At 36.6% G+C, this 17620-nt stretch overlaps 2 long non-coding RNA genes across 2 annotated transcripts in view; both read right to left on the reverse strand.

Moving 5' to 3' along the window:
• Positions 1-1490: 1490 nt before the first annotated feature.
• Positions 1491-17620, reverse strand: part of LOC134658333 (uncharacterized) — a 514400-nt gene continuing 498270 nt past the window's right edge. The window contains exon 2 of the long non-coding RNA XR_010097696.1: positions 1491-1752. This is a non-coding gene — a long non-coding RNA (uncharacterized LOC134658333). The remainder of the gene's footprint in view (positions 1753-17620) is intronic.
• Positions 4494-17620, reverse strand: part of LOC134658331 (uncharacterized) — a 123508-nt gene continuing 110381 nt past the window's right edge. Inside the window, exon 3 of the long non-coding RNA XR_010097694.1 lies at positions 4494-4692. This is a non-coding gene — a long non-coding RNA (uncharacterized LOC134658331). The remainder of the gene's footprint in view (positions 4693-17620) is intronic.

Consider the following 17620-nt stretch of genomic DNA (forward strand, 5'->3'; position numbering starts at 1 on the left):
AATAAGAACTAGATGCACAATCAACCGAAATAAATGGCCACACAAGTCACAAAATGGAGCCATGGCTCTCTTTTCGTTAGTCTAGTTTTTTACGTTATTTTAAGTGAGTATCTCTTTATTCATTTTTCGTCTTAAGTTAGGTTTTATTACAATTTGGATATAAAATTAAAATATAAAAACACTTACAAAAACAATATAAAAATATTATAAAAAAACCTAACCTAGGGTGCCGCCAGTAGCGGGGCAGGGCCCAAGCTGCCGGTGGTCAGGGCTGCAGAGAGAGGAACCGGCGGACTATCCGCGCCGTGTCCAAGATCACCGCCTTCTGCATCTGGCCCTTGATCCAACCACCTAGCGAGAGTTTCTCAAGATGTTGGTCGCGACTCTTCGCTATTAGACGAAGTATTATTATTATTAATAACAGAATTTATTGATACGCGTACTGATAAATATGACCAAAATGTCATGCATAAGGTGCCATGTTATTAGACGTTTTTGTTCGGCTCGGCATTGTGTCTCTATTTCTCATGACAAATACCTAAAATAAATAAAAATATCTGAGATTTGGTCAAAAGGTATTTTATTTTGAAAAAGTATTTTGAAAAGGCTCAGGACCGCTTCGGCCTCAGTTTCATTTCGGCAACTTCTTAAGTAGTTCTCATTCGCATTTGGTCTACTGTTCCGATTCGCCAGCATTCCTATATCGTCACTTTCTTATCTCGCCCGCTTTCTTACGTGGGCCACTGTAGTAACTTGGTTATATTCCTAATTAGACTACAGTGCCGATTCGTCAACACTCCTAATTCGTCCATAGTGCTTACTCGTCAACATTCCTATTTAGACCACAGTGCCAACTCGTCAACTACATAGCAGCCCTAATAGTACATCATCATTATCATCAAAGTTATCTTTATGGTTAAGGACAAGTGTGACAACAGCAAATACTAATTGTAACTGCCGCATACTAGCTGGAAAATAGCACTTAAGAAGATATGAAGTGCACATTGACATTAATTTTATCTATGATTCAATGACACACATAAGTCAATTCAGTCAGTCGCTGAATCAAAAACTTCCAACAGTAAAATGTCGAATTTATATATTACTAAATCTCAGAGAGGCCGTGATTTGCTTGTTGTAGGCAATAAATACACGTACACTAAAAGTTCAGAGAATGTAAATTCTTCTAACTGTGGCTGAGGTGTTTCTGTGCCACGATGTACGTACAGGTCAGGTGTAGAATCGGTTGATCTCAACCTGAAAAACTCTTGTGTTTCAGCTTGATAAGCTTCCTCTACAAATCCAAGTAGTATTGATTGGCTATATTCGTTGTCCATCTCTGAAAAAAAAACCACTTGTAACTACCTATTTATCTGTCTTTCTTAGATACCTATTGAGCTAGAAAAAATATTTTATTTGAATAAAATGTGTGCTGCTTCTGACAGTTTAAGTGACAATCAGTATTAATTCTACATTCTCAATTCAAATAAAAGAACGCGGACGAGTTGGCACTTTGGTCGAAATAGGAACGTAGACAAAAATGGTATATTGACGATATCAGATATTGGACGAGTTGGCACTATGGTCAAAATAGGAATTTAGACAAAATGGGGTATTGACGATATCAGAAAGTAGGCAAGTTAGGAAGGTGACGATTTAGGAATTGTAGGCTGACGACATGGCACTGTGGACGATTTATGGAGATGACGAAATGAAACTGAGGCCGAAGCGGTCCTGAGCCTTTGAAAATACCTACTTTGCATTTAGCATTTGAAATACATAACGCAAAACTATTTGGTATTTTGCATTTGAAATAGTAAATCTGAAAAGTATTTTGCATTTTGTATTTAAATGCTTTTTTAAAACCATTTTGTACATCTCTGACTATTCTGTCTTCATCTTTCTTCAAAATCCCATACAAAATGACACTTAACGCAAATGCGTACGTCACTCTATCAAATGTATTTTACACTGGGGTAGTGAGTAACTTTTGCATTTATAAAAGAGGTATCTATATTAATATGACAAGAGGTTATTGTCGACTATTGTACCTCGCTAAAACTTACACCGTTATGAAATATCTTATTGCTACACAAATATACCACAGTAATTGGGCATGATGTATCAAATTGTTGTATTTCCATTTGCCCGATGAGATGGAGATTACCACAAGCTAATAAAAATAATTAGATTACCTGGGTTATCATGTAAGCTTCTTACTTATAAGATATTTTCTAATTTACAGGCTAGCCCAAAAATACGTAGGTATATTAAGTATCTTAGATCTCTATATTTCGTTTGTAGACTGGCACAAGTGGTAGGTAAATGTGTGTTACTAGACTTATATCGACCGGGATATGAACCGTGATTACCTTTTGTATTGTTTTCGAGCTCCCGATATTTCGAGGCAGTTACATGCATCTTGTTCACGGGTAACTGAAGATAGCGGGTGGCTGTCAAAGGGTTGATATAAGTCTAGTGAAACTAACCGTGAATCATTCAATACTGTTAATTTGTGTTACTCCTAATTAACATGAAATCACACACAGACCTGTCAGAGTTGTCTATACGTTTCCTGGTTGATTGGGTTCCTTATCGCGGATAATTAATAATGCTAACTAAGGAGGGTACGTGTAAGTGAACTAGTTAATAATCGGCTCTCAATGTATTCTAGTTAGTGGGTCTCTATTGTATCCCAAATAGTTTTAAGCCATAATGTATTGTTTGCCCGTTTTTTCGTTACTAATAATTCATTTGGTTCAGAAACGCGTCACTTTTCAGGATTGCCATAAAACAAACCTAACCTAACATAACCTATCTATAGGATAACGTAATGAAAATCTTGAAATGTTAACGGTTTCAGTTTTATGACTAATGATAATATGACAAACAACACATTATGACTTAAAACTTTATGGGAAACAACGGGATCCCTCTAGGTAGTACATACCTAGATCAGGCGTGGCTCACTCCGCGATTTCGTCGGGTCGCTACAAGTACCTACAAGTACATGCGGCTCACATCAATTTTGGTGTCTAGCCATAGTAGTTGCCGCGCACCGCTACGGAACGACGCCTGCTCGCGCTTGCGCCACCTAGCGGTCATATCTGTGCTGATCGTAACAGACGCGTTTTGTTAGAGAGTGAGTCTTCTGTACCTCTGTACTTCTGTACTATTATTTATTCTGTGATTATGTCTTTGCTCGTAGTGAGGATAAGTAAGTAGGTACTAAACTCTTAATGAGACCCGGAGCGCTCTTTACAAAGCAGTAACCCTACACCCTGTCGTGTTAATTTGATTCGTCGACACGATACAATAATTAATTCGTACACGTAATAATTAATCCGCTAATTTATTCACATATTTTGATGGATCCATTATTGTTTGATAATTGAATTTTAGATATTGGGGCAAAATAAAGTTCCATAAGTTCCGCAAATTCTCCGAACATGGATTGTTCTTTCTGTCAAGATTTCCATAAAAGATCACAGTATGGTCTCAAAACATTTCAAAGGGTCAAATGAAAATTTCCAAATCTATAGTATGTAAATATGTACATACATTATCCTTTTTTGTGCAGTCTGGTAGGAATTCCTAATGAAACTTCACAAAAACATGTACAATTTAAAAACTTCAAACTACTTATACAGTAAAATTGAAAACGTTTAACCCTCCCTATAATAACTTAACCGTTTAGCTACTCGCACGAGTGCTAAGTGGCCTATCTAGCCCAATATAAACGCTTGTATTCAAAAACAACCTATATCACTTAACAGCGTCACTCAAAATGCAACCTTGCAGCTTTGTTTCAAAGTTCAATTTTGAATAAGGGTAAGGGCTATAGAAATAAAAATGTTTGAATGTGGAATAAACTTCCTAACGCTGCTTTTATGTTCGTGGATAAGCGGTTTTAGTTTCAATCAGCGGATATAAAGGCGATCACACACGAGAGTCATAGTATTGAACGAGCCATGTATATTTACTGGCTTTTTGAAATGGCTTTCATAGTTTTAAATCAAATATATAATGGTTTTAAAAGGGCGAAAGGTGTAGGTTTTCTTAGTCTTAAGTCGGCTACACTACACTACAGATGTAGTGCATAATAAAACTGTTTTCCATCGTATTTGCTCGGACACGTTCGTATTTGTCCAAGACTGAGGGTAAGAACTCTCGTATTTGCATATAACGTACTTTTGCTTTATAACAAGAACTAGCTTTTGCCCGCGACTTCGTCCGCGTGGAGTTAGTAATTTGGGTAGCTTATTTTTGATCCAATCTGCTTTTTATCGATTCCCCGTACAAACTTACACCCTTTTCACCTCCGTAAAGGATGACTTCTGGGATAAAAACTACCTTATGTCCTTCGCCGCGACTCAAACTATCTCTATACCAAATTTCAACTAAATCGGTTCAGCGGTTTAAGCGTGAAGAGGTAACAGACACACATTTCGTCGCATTTATAATATTAGTATGGAAGTATGGATATGATGTATGTAGGGATGACGACCGATGGGGCCAGCGAGTACTGCTCTGGAGACCTCGACTGGGAAGCCGGAGTGACGGAAAACCACGAGCCAGATGGTCGGACGACATTAGAAAGACGGCAGGGCCGACCTGGCATAGAACCGCCGCGTACAGAACAACATGGAAATCCATGAAAGAGGCATATGTTCAGCAGTGGACGCAAATATGCTGAGAAGAGAGAGAAGAGAGATGGATATGAAACGCTCTCTCTCTTTCTCTTTTGTAAACTATGGAAAATCGTTTTCACAATTGAAAACAACAATGCAGGTGAACCAATCGCAGTTTGTCACTTAACCCGCTGATTGCCGCTGACGGATTTAGTGCCAGCTTAGTGACGTCCTGTAATTGAGTGATCTGTTTGTGCCGTGTGGGGGTTACAACACTGCCACTTCAATGTAAAAGCAGCTTTTAAGCGACGAGTTGGAGTTGAGTTTTGAATCAGCGTGCAAGGGATATAGGAGGTTTGGAACATTGTCAATTGGTTACTCATTAATCGTTGAGAAAGGAACCTTAATTAGGTGGAGTTAAGGTTGAGATTTGAACGATGTGATACAGAGATAGGAGGTTAGGAAAAATTTCGTTTCATACTCGTGCATCGTTTGAAAAGAAGTCTTAATTTGGCGGAGATAAAGTTGAGTTTGTTATGACGGTGTTAGTAGTTGTCTCCCTTCGCTAAGTTTGACGATTAAGTAATTATCACTTGGATTGGTGATGTCGATGCAATTGATGTGACTTTGACAAGTACATTAAAATAAAACTCATTGCATGTTCTAGCAAAAGGCAGCAAAATCACGATATTTTCATAAGTTTTTCACTTTTGAGGTTCATATTGTTACATAGAAAATAACATAATATGTGACATAGCAAAATAATAGGTAAATATAGATTTAAAATTAAAAACCTCCGACAAAATTACCACCACCACTGATGGTGGTGGCAGTGGTGGTACCATGGATGGTCATAGCAGTTATATTATTATGGTCACTGATGGTCTTAGCATCATGGTTCATCACAAATCGTTCAGCAATAACCGAAATAAGATATTTGGGAACATCCATTTGTATCCACATGCAGTCGCCACGCCATCAGATATATCAGAGCGGCCAAGGTGCTCAAAAATATCTGAACACGCCCTTATTGTCATGGCGCTAGGTGCGTGTCCAGATATTTTTGAGTAACTCGGCCGCTCCGATATATCTGATGGCGACTGTACATATAAAGCGCCTGAACCTCCTAAATGCATTAAGTGGGTCAATCAACTATTTCTTGTTGTTATTCTGTCCCATCAGCGAGGAGACAATAGTAGCATAGATTGTTAGAAGAACTGCTGTACCATGTTCTACTAACATGCTCAGTAGATGTCCCATTACGGAAAGGTCTTATAACTACCATAAAATGCAATTTTGGTTCATTTAAATACGAAAAACCTAGAATTTTAAGAGTGACTCAGGTCAGGAGACCGTAACCATAGCAACGTGTGACAAGTTGATTAACCCAAGTTTACTTTCTCTAGGGAAAAAATTGCAGTAATTAAAATAAATTAATTCTGTCTATGTAAGCGAATTACCACCAGCTCCAAGCTAGTTCTAATACAAGTGAACGAAATTAAACAAAGCACATAACTTGCACGGAGCACTAGCCGGGGATTAGTGAAACTTGTTAATGCAAATTTGCGCAGTCGGTTAAACTGCGCGGTGCTAATTTATACAAGAAGTACCTAGGTTCAGTGCAGGTATGTTTGTGTATGTACAAGAACACGGAGATCGTTAGGTTAGGTTAGCAGAGTAAATAAACAAAAACGTTATATTAACCTTTTCGACGCCGTGTCAAACACAAAAGCTGTCACTCGGACGCCACGTCACCCAAGTGTCAAAACTGAAATTGAACTTTATGCATATGCACGTAGTAATCTCTACAACTGATTTAAATTTTCTCTATTATGCTAATTTAATCTAAAAACCAGACAAGTGCGAGTCGGACTCGCCCACCGAGGGTTCCGAGGGTTCCGCACTTTTTAGTATCTATTTGTTGTTATAGCGGCAACAGAAATACATCATCTGTGAAAATTTCAACTGTATGTATCACGGATCATGAGATACAGTCTGGTGACAGACAGACAGACGGACGGACAGACAGACGCACAGACGGACAAAGGAGTCTTAGTAATGGGTGTCATTCTGAATCCCTAACAACGTTTGTCCTAAAGTCACTTGCCCTAACTGGTTTGTCCTAATGGTCACATGCCCTAACGATCAATTGTCATAACGATTATTTTCCATATTGTAAGGTTCTGAAAAATGGTTAGGTTTTAGAACTTGCTGCTACAATTAGGTTAGGGTTAGAACTGCGACCCTCGCAAAAAAGAAAATATGCTTAATAACATTAGGATAAGTAATCAATAATTAGGGAAACCAAAAATAGGGTTTTTAGTGTCAGGACAACTGATAATTATGACAAACAATATTAGGGAATGCAAAGATAGGAGAAAATACTTTAGGGATTCAGATATAGATCCCTTAGTAATAGGGTCCCGTTTTTACCCTTTTGGCACGGAACCCTAATAAAAAACGCAATGATATATTCGAATGTAAGTGTTATCTAATATAAAAAAAAACTGCTAGAAAAGGTCTATATAGGAAGTAGGTATAAAAAATGGAAAATATTCATATATCGTCACATTATGCATTAAAAATTCCGATGTCGGAACATCACATTCCTTAAGACTCTTAGAGGCAAAAAAGACTTAAAACTAGAATAAAACATACTATATTAGACTTAATCAAAAGCAAATTCTTTCATAATTATCCTCCATTCAATTTCAATGCCTATTAAAAACATAGACAAGCCGCCAACCTAAAAAAACGAGGTATTTTATAATCACAGCACTTAGCATTATCCTGCTAATTATCCTATAAGAGTGGGAGTAAAAATAACCCAACGTGCAAACAGCAACTCTTAACTGGCCATCGGTGGACCTTATTCCTTTTGTAATAAAGTTTACGAACTGTCAGTTAACAGTGCGGGCGACGGTACGCCGATGGAAGTGCAAACGTGGCTTAAAAGCGTTCGTGTGTTCTTGGCTTTAGCGCGTACGAGTGTGACGTGTGGACATGGCTTTAGTTTAGCTTTTAAAGATCGAATTGGAATGTTTTGTTGTCTGTTTTTGTGACTGGTTAACAAATCTAGAGTGTGTTTTGATAATACGACCGCATTATTGTCACTATACTGGTCAACCAGATCTTGACAGTATAAAAAGGCGGCAAATTTGAAAAATGTAGGCGCGAAGGGATATCGTCCCATAGAAAATTTGAATTTCGCGCCTTTTTTTACTGACAAGATTTGGTTGACCAGCTATATTTATTTATTACGAAACAAACAACAAATCATGGAATAAAATATTATTTATTCAAGTAGTTCAGCAACAATAGTCATACAAAAAATATTAAAAAATAACACAGCAATTTATTATAACTTTATTTCTCTTCTCAATTTAGGCATTTTACAATTATGGATATAAAAGTAAAACATAAAAAGTAAAAATACATTGGTATCTATCTATTGGTATTGGTATTATGTCGAATTTTGTTATAAGAATTTCACAACAAGATCGTCAAACATTGGACAAGATATTGTATAAAAAATACGAGTCTAGACTAGAACGTTTCTAGAATAATGAACAAAAGTAATATAAATACAATATACATTGGAATATCGAATAAGTCAATGAGCCCCAGCGAGTGGGCAGCACTCCCTCATCCAATTATACTAAAATCACTCTCTTGTTTTGCTAAAACAAAACTGATAAAATTAATTGCATCGGAGTAATATTATTCAAATGGGGAGCTGTAACTCACCGGTTTAATTAAAGATTACAAGAAATTATCCAAGAAAGTCCCAAGCGACATGCTTTCTGCGATATTATACGCCGTAAATGTACTTTCCGGCCTAGGAGGGAAAAGAGAAGTTTTCTTTGCGTGATTGTATTTTCTTTTAGCAGATGTTGTCGAGGGTTATTTATGTGTTGGGGAGTTTGTGAAACTGTAATTGTTAGGTCAGTGACCGGATTAAGTATAGCTACTTTGACTAAATTTGACAGGATAGTTAAGTAGTCTATGCTTTTTTGCCGACGACCGATTTTTGGACTTTCAGAGTTGATAATAGTATTTTTCAGATCCTATTTGGAAAAAATGCGTTATTTGTAGGTATTTTGCATATTGTTTCGTTTTTAGTGTATCGCGCGCAAAACTTTGTTTATTTTTATTTAGCCTAATACCTATTCCCACTGCTGGGCAAAGGCCTCAAGTACGTTGCTGGGAATTATAGTTTTCAAATTGTGCATGATGCCAATTTTGTTCTGCTAACGCTTGTTGTAACCAAGCAAGAAAGGCTTAAATAGATGTCATGAGACAGGCTAACTTCTATTACCGTTAAAAAAAGAAACAAAAAATTGTTTTTTTTTACTATCTTTCTCTGAATTTTTCAATATTTTCTCACCATTTAAACCTTCCCTGGACATCTACAAATAATTCAATACCAAAATTAACCAAATCGGTCCGGCCGCTTTCGAGTTTTAGCGAGACTAACGACAGCATTTCATTTTTATCATACAGAAAAATTTACCTACATATATAGCACAGGTAAAATAAGCCTAAATATGGCAGTTTGGCGGCAAAATATGTACATCAATAAAAAATTGTTCATGACCTTTATCTTGCCACTAGAAATGAGGATCTACCGTGTCCTATCAACATTTAGGCGTCCTAACCCCTTTTTGGGGGGGTATGAACAGGGGGTTCATTTAAAAACAATCACGTTTCACAAACTAGGCAAGTGAGGTGTCATTTTCGTGTATTTTTTTGCGCTAAATCGAATGAGACCACATCCATACTTATAGGATCAGTATTTCGTGAGATATGTTAATTTGTTGAAAAATGCTAAAAAGAAGATATTTCAAGTCAAAAGTAGGATTTATTCAGCTGATAATATAATATTAACTATAATTATGTCTAGTTATTGATATTACGTTTAATTTTCATCTTCGAAATCATCATCATCATCGTTCAAGTCTGGGTTGGAGCAAGAAAACTCGTCGCATATTTTGCATACAAAGGAACGGGAACACCCAAATATTCCGAAATATGTTTTTCCGACTTTCATAACCTCGATTTTCATAATGCCGATTTTTTATATGTCCGAAATATCGAAATTACGACTTTGAAAATCACGAAAGAAGAAAATCACGACTATGCTATTACCGAAAACTTAAAATCCGATTGTCATATGCACGAAAGCTTAAAGTTCCGATTTAAAAAAAATCCGAAAATATTTTTTCCGAATTTGTCTATTCCGAAAAAATCATTGACCGATCGGAAAAAAGTAATTTGCTATTCAGAAATTCGATCTTTTGTAAACTCGGAATAATGAAATTCGTGATTTTCAAAATAAGATTTAAACGCACTTAGACTTAAAAGTCTATATGTATAACTAACGAAAATCCGAATCGGTCCACCCCACTATCCACGTGGTCTTGTCTGTCCTACCCCTAGAGTGTATGTAAAAAGCCGGAGGCGCGGAGGGGAAGCAGCCCTCGCCCGCCGTAGCAAAGCGCAGAGCACAACGTGAGCCGTAGCGGCTGAGGCTGGTCGCCGAAGGCGACCAGCAGGCCGAAGCTGCGGAGGCGAGCATTTGTGCCTGCGATTTGCTACGCAGGGGCGAAGGGGCTGCTTTGCCCGTAGCGCCGGAGCAGATGCGGAACACGACTCGATAAATTCGGAATTTAAAAAATGGGGATAATTAAAATAGGAATCACGTCAAATCGGAATACAAAATTTCGGAATAATGACAATTCGGAATTCGTGATTTCAAAAATCGAAAATGTTAAATTCGGTGTTTATCACTATCGGAATTTTTATATTCGGAATTATGTGGTTCGGAATTTTAAAAAATCGCCTTTTTTGCTATTCGGAAATATACAGGCTGCTTCCTGTAACAGGAGCAATAAATTAAACGGTAGGCTGTACTCCCCAAACTGACCAACATTTGTTCAGCAACTTTTGAAAATAACTCATGTTTTGATTTTTATTACACTTTAAAGTTTATTCTACGACGCAATGTATTGCAAATTTTGTTATGTTTAAAGCGTGACAAGAAACGTCAAACACACTGATGTCAGCGTACATTGAAGGCAATATTCATTTTGTATGAAAAAGAGGAAGTCTAAAGGATTCATAATTTTTAAAAGTTGCTGAACAAATATTGGTCAGATTGAGGAGTACAGCCTTTAGTTTAATTTATTGCTCGTGTTACAGGAAGCACCCTGTATACCTTCGTGATTTTCATCCTTCGTAATTACGACAGTCGGAATTTTGATGGATCGAGCATTTAAAAATCGGACTAATAAAGTTCGATATTCTAAAATTCGGCATTAAATATTTCGGAATTATGTAGTGTACCCCAAAGGAACAGGTTATCCCTCTTTTTACACAAGAAACTTAAAAGAGTGGTACATCTACTTTTGCACGAGCAAAATATAAGGGCCATTATTTCATCCGGAGCTGGTGGTAGAGTAGTGTGAACATGAAACATGTCACCATTTTGACGACTCCAACCCATTGCTCCAACCCCACTCTTCAGGATTCAGTTTATTTCCCAGCCACTGTTGGACTTGATGGTATGCTCTGAAAGAGTGTTGCATCACACTTGCAGAAGTAGGTGGCAGAGCTTCCAACTTTGCTGCGGCACGCTTGCTTGAACGATGATGATGATGATTTCGAAGATGAAAATTAAGCGTAATATCAATAACTAGACATAATTATAGTTAATATTATATTATAGCTGAATAAATCATACTTTTGACTTGAAATATCTTCTTTTTAGCATTTTTCAACAAATTAACATATCTCACGAAATACTGATCCTATAAGTATGGATGTAGTCCCATTCGATTCAGCGCAAAAAATTACACGATATTGACACCTCACTTGCCTAGTTTCTGAAATGGGATTGTTTTTATATGAACCCCCGGCACATACCCCCCGAAAAGGGGTTCGGACGCCTAAATTTTGATAGGACTCGGCAGATCCTCATTTCAAGTGCCAAGATAAAGGTCATAAACAAAGTTTCATGGATGTACATATTTTGCCGCCAAAATACACTACTTTTCCTGTGTTAATAGTTGTTATAATAAAGTGACATGAATAAAGAAAGATTAAGTATACATAGATTATATACATAGAGTTGCATTGTTTTATCTAAAGACATAATCACATAACAGCTGCTTAATAACATGTCATCTCTATAAAATAATATTTTAAGTGGATTTGCGTACTTTAGTAAACATAACACGATTATAACTCCTAACTCCATATTGCATTATGCTTATTAAGCAACAATTTGCATTTTAATTTTATTTATGCAAGTAAAATAATCTCTAACTTCGCTGTTTTGAATGCGAATGTGTTTTGTTTAAAATGAATTTGGAATAAATGGAATAATTTAACGGTGAATTTTCAGGGAAATTTTCAAGATGTCCTAAAAGGACGCTTAGATATACAGTGTGTAAATCCAATACGGGCGAATATTTAAACGGTGGTTAGCATAGGACCTAAAAAGTATATTGAGATAGATTTTACTTAGAAATGCATTGAAAATTATAAACATACAAAATAATTCGGCCCGCAATGTAATACACCACACACGTTACGGGATACGAGCTTTTTAAAGTAACTGTCAACGCTTGTTGGCAGTTACTATGAAAAGCTCGTATCTCGTAATGTCATTATCATCTTGTTTCTTAATGTTTACAGTACATTGCTGCTCGGTACATGTGGAAAAAATTAATCACGGGGTCATAATTAAGTGTAACTTAAAAAAACATCTTAATTAATGATAAGACGGGTAAATTCTATATCTGGTTTAATTTATTGCCCGTATTTGACTTACACACTGTATAAGGGAACATATTATAAGTAAAAAACTAAAGTTACAAAATTAAACTAAAATGATAGTTTATTTTGGAGCGGCGAAGATATTCACAAATATCTGAACAAAGTATTTATTATCAAGACGCTAAAGTGCATGTTCAGATACTTTTGAGCATCCTGGCCGCTCAGATATATCTCATGGCGACTGTACAAGTGGGTATAAATGAAAACCTTAAATAGCAACTTTTTCTTTTTTTTAAAGCAACAGCAGTCGACACGATCGTTAAGACGAGAGGGGAAATCTTTATTAAAACTAAACGAAACAGGGAAAAAAGCTATGAAATATGACATCGCGTTTTATAAACTTTTTTAAAATTAGGGTTTTAAGGTCAAGACAGGCTTTTGATCTTAATGGCCAGCATCATCACAAATTATAAACAACTTGTCTAACGCTTGATATTTGGAATAGGAGAACTAAATAAAGCATATAGAGGTAAATCATAAATACAGTAAAGGGTATAGCCGGGTAAGCATGGCCAAACTGCCCTTAGGAGGCCTTATTCCTTAGAGCGTTCACCGATTTCACGAAATAACACTCGATAGATGGCGTTGGCGCACGGTACGCGAGCGCCGGCAAAGTTAAGCGCGTTTCAACGCAGGCGAGAATAATATTGATACTTTTCAATTTAATTGCAAAGTAACATTATTTTTAGCGTTATATTGGCACTCTTTATTTTATTTTATAAGCATGGTAGTAGTCAATAGAGTGTATGTGTTGGGATAATATATAACCAGAGGCGAGTAAATAATAACAATATTTACCTCTGGCATGGAATTATTGTGACAATCACTCTTCTTATGAATAAGGTGTATTCGGGTATTTCCGAATGAACGAATAGTGGCGGATAATTCCGAAAGCTGACTCTTACTACAACGGAATATGAGTGATTTTACAATGATTTTCGGAATTACCCGAATAAACCTTACTACTAATATTCGTCATTGTAGTAGTGTTGTATTTTCAAACTTCTTTAGCGGCGCTGTGCACTTTTTGAGGTGGGGAAAAAATGTTAAACTCGCGACAGATCACGTGACCGTAAGACGGACACGTGACCTGATCAAAAAACTGTTACAATGTTATTGAGTTTTTCTTTATTGATTTAAATGCCATCTAGTGAGTTTCCCTCTAACCGGTATTAATATAACTCGAGTACCAACAGTGATGTGCTTAGGGGTTTCAAGTAATGCGACGAAATAACGCTAGATGGCATTAACATCAATTATACATAGTGCTGCAGACATTTTGCACTAGTCATTGAGTTTTCACTTCTGCCGGCACTCCCGGAGTGCAACCCGTTGTTTTTTTTTACAAACCATGACAAACCATGAGTTTTGTTTACATTTTTGCTGCCCACAAATTGTCGTCTTTTTGTACTATTTCTGTTTTTAGGGGAAAGTCGGGGCCCGTCCATACTGCAAATAAACATGTTTCTTTATTTGTGATATGCAACTGGCCCTATCTGTTAAAACCAGTCATTGTTTTTATTTAAAACCATGATACCGTTGACTACATTCCACATTTTTTTTTGTTTGATGGCCTCGTCGGGGTCAATACCGAAATCCGATTATTTATATTATGCCATCTTCGCTCCACTCCATTAAGATACCCTGGAGAGAGGGCCTACCGCGAACCACGTTCGACGTGTTACCTCCCTGTCACACTTACGTACGAATTTACAAGTGCGACAGAGAGGCAACACGTCGAACGTGGTTCGCGGTAGGCGCTCAGGCCTATGGAACTCTCCGCGCGAGCACGGATTTATACCTACGAATCTCTTCCCGTTCACGGTAGAAAATCAAGCTAGTTGGTCGCCGGCGCTCGAATATGCCAAAATGTATGCGAAATAAATGTCTTCTTCACGAACAAATAACACATGTTGTAGTGTGGAATTGTGGATGGATGCAGAAACAAAAAAAAACTAATAAAAAAATCCGTGTTTGCTCTACCGATTGATAGGAAAAGTAACTATTAGACGTTCTCAATATAAGTACTTATATCAATTTTTTTTACGATAGTCGCAAGCTACGTAGTACGCCGTTTTATAAACCGCGTAGTGTTTACGCGGTTTATAAAACGGCGTAAACACTACGGTTACTGTAGGGAAATATGACCTTTTAAAATATTTCGCAGTCACTCATCATAATAAATAATAAAATAAGGAAAAACCCTAACTTAAGACAAAAGATAAATAAAGAGAATAATAAAATAAATTTATAAGTAATTAATAATGATAAAAGGAATATTATAATTATTAATTACTTATTGCAACTTATCTTGCTCATAGTTATTTTACAATTAATAAAACTTATATTTGTACCTTAGGTAAGTAGGTAGGTATCTTTCATACAATCTATAGTTTAGGTAAGTAGGTAGGTACTTATTTGTAAAATAATTTCTAAGCGTCGGCAACCCTAGCTTTGTGCCGGTGCGCGCGGTGCGGGGAGCGGTGCGTTGAAGGTCATTCCATTGTATTTTTGTGTAGGTATTAAAACGGTAGGCATTTGAGTTTTCTTGAAAGATAAGTATCTGTTCGTAAGAACTATAATATAGCCCTGTGCCCTGGACCTCATCTAGATCGATGGTACTCGTCAGGGCAAAGCTATTGAGCCCAAACACGATATAGTTATGATGAGTAGATAAGGAGTTCTGGTGACCAACTCCTGACTCCATTATGAGAACCTGGACCTCATCTAGATAGATGGTGCTCGTCAAGGCAAATCGAATGCGCCCAAACACGATGGAGTTATGATAAGTAGATTAGGAGTTCTGGTGACCAACTCCTGACTCCATCATGAGACCCTGGACCTCATCTAGATAGATGGTGCTCGTCAGGACAAATCTAATAATCCTAAATACGATGGAGTTATGATGAGTAGATTAGGAGTTCTGGTGACCGACTCCTGACTCCATCATGAGACCCTGGACCTCCTCAAGATATATAGTGCTCGTCAGGGCAAATCTAATGAGCCCAAACACGATGGAGTGATAATATGTAGATTAGGAGTTCTGGTGACCAACTCCTGACTCCATCATGAGAACCTGGACCTCATCTAGAACGAAGGTGCTCGTCGAGGCAAATCTATTGAGCCCAAACACGATGGAGTTATGATGAGTAGATTAGGAGTTCGGTGACCAACTCCTGACTCCATCATGAGAACCTGGACATTATCCAGGTCGTCCGGGTATAATAATAATGCAAAACCTAACCAGTATTCAAGTAACACTGAAAACCTATCACCTAGCGAGAGTCTGTTGTTGAAATTAAATATGGTGTAAAAAATTTACTTATTTGTATCAAGATTTTCTAGTCGCTGTATACAGCACTTCTCGGAACTCTCTGGCTGTTTACGAACGCACCATAGTCACCGAACGCCTGACGATCGAGCACAGGTCCGTCCCCTAAGCCGCCTCGGCGGAGAATGAGCGCGCGGCGTCGGTGCAGCGTGATTTATACGTGTTTTAAAATAATATAAATTTACGGCAAGGTAGGTCCTATAGTTATGATTATTTTTTTATGGGTTAACGTATAGTTATAGTTTGCTATAATATTATTTTTAGGGCAAAATAATAGTACAATTTGCGATAAAAAAATATAATGTAACCCTGTTTTCACCCAAAAAATGAAGAAAGTTCGGAAGGTTAAATATCCATTTTTTTTAATGAATCTTTGATTTTCAATAGTCTTAGCCGCTCGTAAAAGATATGGTGAATTGAATTGTAATCATTTCTGTATCAAATGATTCTTGTTTACTGCAAAATTGAGAACCGAAACGACAGTTCTCACTGCAAATTTTGAAAAAGCCTCCCAAGAAAACTCATTTATTTTAGGTTTAAAAAGAGAAAATGTCAACTTGAACGGTCTTACTTGCTAGTTTAAGAAATGATTATTTAAGTACGTTATCAGTTTTTGAATGAATACTAATAGTTACGTCGTAATCTTGAATGAAAAAGGTAACAGATTGCAAAAAACGCTTGCTTGTAGGACTAAGGACTCTTAGCGAAAAAAACAATTTCCTTTTACTGGATTATTAACCTGTGTATGTGTTGTTTAAATATTAAGCCTCAAATGCTTCAGATTTAAAAAAAATGCAAAAAAAGAAAAATCATTTTTATTTTATTACAGCCAAAGTACTAATCCGATTTCTTTGTAATTTGGGTATGTTGTATTCTTGTTTATTTATTTATTTATTATATATTTTTTTTGAGGATCTCGGAAACGGCTCTAACGATTTCGATGAAATTTGCTATATGGGGGTTTTCGGGGGCGAAAAGTCGATCTAGCTAAAGTCTATTTTTTTATTCGGTAGACTAAAATGACATTTCATAGTATGATATGACATTTTATGTTCATACTATGAAATGTCATTTTAGTCTACCGAATTAAAAAATAGACTTTAGGTCTTATCTCTGGGAAAACGCCATTTTTGAGTTTTTATATGTTTTCCGAGCAAAGCTCGGTCTCCCAGATATTTATCCTTATCTAAGTATACCTACCTCGTTAAAACTCAACATTCGTACTTGAAAGAACCCAATTAATAGCAAAAAAAACTTTCCCAATTTGATCTCATTCTTTAATTTACTTTACACCTTTGTGAAACTTGTTCCTTCATTACTTGAGTAATATAATTTTAACGGGTTTTTCACTCAAAAGGAAATTTGAATTCTTTTTTACAGAGTTTGTTATATTCACAGAATCTGGTTGATGAACTTTGAAGTTTGAACTCGTTTGACCTCAAAGCTGAACTTGACCTTAAATATTTTTTCACCTCAGCAGCTCGAACAAGGGTACTTTGATTCTTAAAAACAGTGAGCAAAATCGCATTTTGCTCACTGAGTGAGACAAAATGACATTCAAGTGACCTTTATAGTCAAATGTCATTTCAACATGCGGGGTCTAATAAAAGATCGAAATACTTGGGTTCTATTATCTCTGTCCCTTTCACACTGTTAGCAAAAAGAAACAGACAAAAAAAGTTAAAACGACATTCAACAGTATATTCACGGTTTATAATAGACCCCCGAAAAACTTCAGACCGCATCGTTCCAAACCACGTACGAGTATGAATTCTTAATAATTAATAAATAAAAATAAAGTTTAAGATTTGATAAAAAC

Source organism: Cydia amplana, chromosome 22 (genome assembly GCF_948474715.1).
Source record: "Cydia amplana chromosome 22, ilCydAmpl1.1, whole genome shotgun sequence".
Lineage (NCBI taxonomy): Eukaryota > Metazoa > Arthropoda > Insecta > Lepidoptera > Tortricidae > Cydia > Cydia amplana.